This window comes from Chiloscyllium punctatum, unplaced genomic scaffold (genome assembly GCF_047496795.1).
Source record: "Chiloscyllium punctatum isolate Juve2018m unplaced genomic scaffold, sChiPun1.3 scaffold_171, whole genome shotgun sequence".
Classification (NCBI taxonomy): Eukaryota; Metazoa; Chordata; class Chondrichthyes; order Orectolobiformes; family Hemiscylliidae; genus Chiloscyllium; species Chiloscyllium punctatum.
The window spans coordinates 383,698-388,716 of NW_027309905.1; positions in this window are offsets into that span (position 1 = coordinate 383,698).

Sequence of the window (5,019 nt, forward strand, 5' to 3'; positions counted from 1 at the left end):
ATACCTGAATAACGTATCGTATCCGAACCTGACAGGCTATACCGATTTAAAGATGCTGTTCCAATATACTTGCAACAATCCCAATAAACAAAACCCCTAAGCACCAAGAATAAAACTGACCCAACTGCTAACTGGTTATAATGTCGGAAGGGCAGAAGGAGGCAGAGAGCGTCCAGTGACTCTAACTCAACTAACCAAGAACTGATCCAACCTGTCCAGCTGGGGAGCTGGACAGGTCCTCTTGATTATACAGGGTACTTTTTAGAGACTTAAAAGGCTTCTTGGATGAGGCATGTTCTGTTAGGTATAAACAAAAGGACCCCAACGAACCTGTCAAAATTCTGACATATTGGAATCTTGGGTCCTTTAGACCCTCTTTCAAAAAAACCAAGGACAACATAACCCTGTAAAAGGACTGGGTTTGTGAGAACATGCCACATTTGGCTTTGGACTGAATTCCAAAATTGTAAGTCGTACCGCTTTGAAGCCAATACAATGTGAAAGTGTTTGTTAGTTTACCTAAAACGTGCTCAATCATATTGTGTGTTGAAGATTCAGCATTGTCACGAGTGGAATGTCCAGACAAAAATATCCACACTTCCTATGTATGGTCAGGGCAAATATATCCACTGAGAATCTGTTGCTTGGTGCCTGTTCTAGTCAAGGAGAGACCAGCATGGAAACCACATCTAGATTGTGATTTTTTTGTTGTGGATGGTCATGGTGGAGCGTTCAGGTGGTTACAGTATTGCAAATGAATATCACAGCAGAATCATCTAACCCGCATTAAGAAAACTTCAATAATTCTCCCTCACAATTAACTTCACGAGAACAAATGGAAATGGGAGGTGTGACCATTAGCCAGTGATGTCAACATTCAATTCAATCCAGTTGTTATTTTGAACTGAAGGTCGTATTCCAAAAGGAGTTATCTGGATCTGTTTGTTCAGTGACTGTGATTGATGTCACTCTCCATGGATCCTAATTATGTCACTGGATGGTTTTCCTCTTCTATTTGTACGGGGCTTCTTCCAATGCTTTATCCCATTATTGATGCAGATGTATCACCAGCAACACTGACAAGGATCAGCAGTTGCAGCGACAGGGAAAGGAGAGATCAGAATCTGAGAACCATAGACTGGAATGTTCCAACAATGGGCCAGAATCTGAGAACACTAGATGGAATGTTTAAACAGTGGATCAGAATCTGAGAGCATTAGACTGGAATATGCCAACAATGGATCAGAATCTGAGAACAGTCGACTGGAATGACGCATCAATGGTTCAGAATCTAAGAAAAATAGACTGGAATGCTGCAACAATGGACAGGAGTTTATCTTGGGGTCTTTTGTATCTTTCCTTTTATTCGCACATATTACCAGTTCGGATATACGGTGTACTGCTGATTATTCAGGCTGGTTACTATCCCATGCTCGCTATTGTTGGTGTTCCTGGTAAGTCTCCCCATCACTATCAATTTATTAATCCCATGGTGAACTTCAGTGCTATTTCTGTTATCTATATTTAGTAAATACTGAAACTATTGTCGTCAGTTTCAAATGCAAATGCATTCATTACCCACACATTTCAGAACCGCCTACACACCCGCACACACAAACATCTGAAAACAAGACTGTTCACAATCACAAAGTACCTATTTTCCCCGAATTGATTTATGTCTTGGTATTCTCTCCATCACCAAAGCTACCCACTCCCAGCTCCATGGTATCGCCAGACCCCATCTTGACGTCAGTGCGAGTGCAAAATAAACCATTATGTATACCTTGGTAAAAGTCAGACTTTATGGTTCCTGTTCTATTCTAATCAGTCTTTCCGTTACAAATGTTTCCATCAAAATCTTGTTCTTGTCTGTAAAGTAAATTCATGACAGGGACACGGTGTCAGAGTAGTAATGTCGCTGGGCACGTAATTCAGTGGTCCAGGTAACTACACTGTGGACACTGTTTCAAATCCTATCACAGATGATGACAGAACTTAAATTCAAATGACAGGAACTGGAAATAAAAGTGAATTTTACTAGTATAATTCCACCAGCACTTTGTCAATAAGTTTATCTATTTCACTGTTGTCCTTTGGTGATTAAATCTCACATTATTGCCTGGTCTGAATTAAGACTGACGTCAGACCCAATACCTTAAGGAATGGCCTCACAGTAAAAGGCATTTAGTGAGGTCCACAAATGCTGCTCTGTCAATGATGCAGACATCCCATGAAAGGTAAAGGGGAAAAAATGCCTCTAGAGATCAGAAACAAAAGGAACGAGTAAGTGCCAGAGAAACTGAACAGATTTGGCAGCCTCAGGTCGAGAGAAAAATAGAAGTGAAGTTTTGCGTCCAATCACCATACATCAGAACTGAATGCAGCTCTGTTTGATGTTGATGACAGGGATGGCTGTTGTGAAAGGGAGAAGGAGTGAGTTGAATAGATAGAGAAAGAGAGAGGTAGAGAGAAAGAAACAAACAGAGGGACTGTTGATGATTAGCTGGAGTGGAAATAATAGTCCAGACTAATCTTCTTTATTTTTTTCCTGTTCCCATATTACTGAAATGCATGCCCATGTGAGCTGTACATCAAAGTCCCAGTTTGAAGTGAGCTATGTAACTTTGTCTCTCTTCCTTGAGTGTCATCATCTTCTTTTATTCAGTGATGGGATGTTGGGCCAGTAATTAATTCCTTTCCTGATTGTCCTTGAGAAGGTGTTGGTGAGCCGCCTCCCTGACCCACTGCAGCCTGTGGGCTGTAAGTAGTCAGTGCTGTGGTCCGCCCGGTTTCATTTATTTGAAAATTTTAGTGAGTGATATAACGGAGCGGCTGGCATGGCCATTTCAAACTACAACTGTGTGTTAACCACAGTGCTGTGGTCTGGAGTCACATGTAAGTCCGACCGGGTGAAGACAGTAGATTTCCTTCTCTGAAGTGCATTAGTGTTCCAGGTAGGACAAACACAATGGTTTCATTAGATTCTCAATTCCTGATATTTGATTGATTGCAAATTCCAACATTTGCCGTGGTGGGATTCGGAACCGGGGTCTCGGTTATCACCTGGGTCTCTGCGTTATTATTCCAGACAAAATACAGCTAGGCCATCACCTCCGCAGCATCTGCAACCATCTCCAATGGCAATAGTGGTGTTGTTGTTGGCGTGGCTGTGCTTAAAGCATAGCGTTTTTCAAGGCCACAAAATGATTTGGCAAAACATACCATCCTTCCCAGTTTGTATTTATGCGAAGGTGAGATAATGGGAAGTGTTCTTGGTGAAAAGGAGGTGGATGTCCTTGGTCATGAGACACTGATAGAATTCATACGGAGCAGTAGGTAATCAGCCCAGTAATGTACAGTGTCCTTCATTACAAAATGATGGAAGTTTAAGTATGAAGACACCTTACTGAATTTGTAAAGTGATATTGAAACAGTACTTGGGACGCTGTGAACAGATTTTCTCTCCTTTATGAGGAATGATCTCCTTGCCACAATGAGACAGAATACAGGCAATGCGCCAGAGTAATCCCTGTGTTGAAGGTACCACGAGGAGAGTGTGAAGGAAATAAGTGCTTAATCTGTAATGCGTAAAAAGAATAAAAAGTGATTGCAATAAAACTTGAGCGTTATAGACCAATATTCATTATTTTCAAAAATAAGCATTGATACCGTTAAATATTCCGTGTTTCCCGCAATTTATGTTTTCTCATTTGGACAAATATATGATAGGGAATGTTAAGAAGGACATGGGCCAAGTGCAGGAAAATGGAGTTAGCATGGATGGACATTTTAGTCTGAATGGTCCAGTTTGGGCTAAAGGTCCTGTTGAAATCTATGACTCTGTGATAGTTTACATGTCTCTGTGGAGACCCCATGTTGGTTGAGAGACAGCTCCAGGCTCTGACCAAACTCTCTCCGTCTCAATGCATGGTTGGGGTGAGACCCTGCACTGAGCATCATGTTGTTCACAAACTTGTCAGCAGCCACATTCTGACAGGGTTGGTCATTCTCAAAGGCTTCTGACATCCATACAGAAGACTAGCCCTGTCTTCTCGGAGATGGAAGATGCCTCCTTGAGATGTGCCACAAACCATCCGGTGTGCGTCCTTACCATCAGCAAACCATGTTAATGTAACACGTGTGAAACATTAGCAAAGGAGCCAGGAGGCACAACATGGAGCAATCTGTTTATGCAGCCTCTGCTTCATTAGTTTGTAGTGTTGCAGCATCAATTACATCCTCCTATTTCAGTGTAACTGTTTGGACGGTCTGAATGGCCTCTTCTGTTCATGTGTCAATGTCTCGGGTGGCTGAATGTCCTTTTCCTAGTTCCAGGGAAAAGGTTCATTATTGGGTGACCGGTGGTAGCTGCTTACCTGCGTGTTGTGCTGACTAGATTCCTTATCTTCCTGTGTAACATTAGACAAACAGGAGGCCGGAAGAAACAGCAAGTCAGGCAGCATCAGGAGGTGGAGAAGTCAACACTTCAAGTATACCCGTTCTTCAGGACTGCGGGTGGGGGTAGGGGGAACTGCAGATAAAGAGGGAAGGGAGTGGTTGGGGTGGGGAGAGCAGCAGGATGGTGAGGTAGCAGATAGGTGTACACAAGTGGTGGGTGCAACCTGGTTGGTCGATGGGAGGGATGAATCCGGTTGGGAGCTCTAAGGCGGGGTCATTTGGTGGAATGGAAGGGAGTAGGTGGGGCTGGAAAGGGAGTAGGGCCATGGCTGGGAAGGTTATTCCAAATTGAAGAACCCAATGTTGAGTCCTCCAGCTTGTAGGCTAACCAGGCAGAACGTCAGATGTTGTTCGTCCAATTTGCGGTCTGACTCACTGTGGCAACAGAGGAGGCCAAGGAGGTCATGTTCGAAAGGAATTGGGAAGGGGAATTGAAATGGGTGGTGCCTGGGAGTTCAGGTCGGCCGCTGTGGGCCCAGTCGTGATGCTCGGCGAAATGAGCCCTTAGTTTATGTTGCTCTCTCCGATGTAGAGAAGACCACATCAGGTGCACCTGATGCA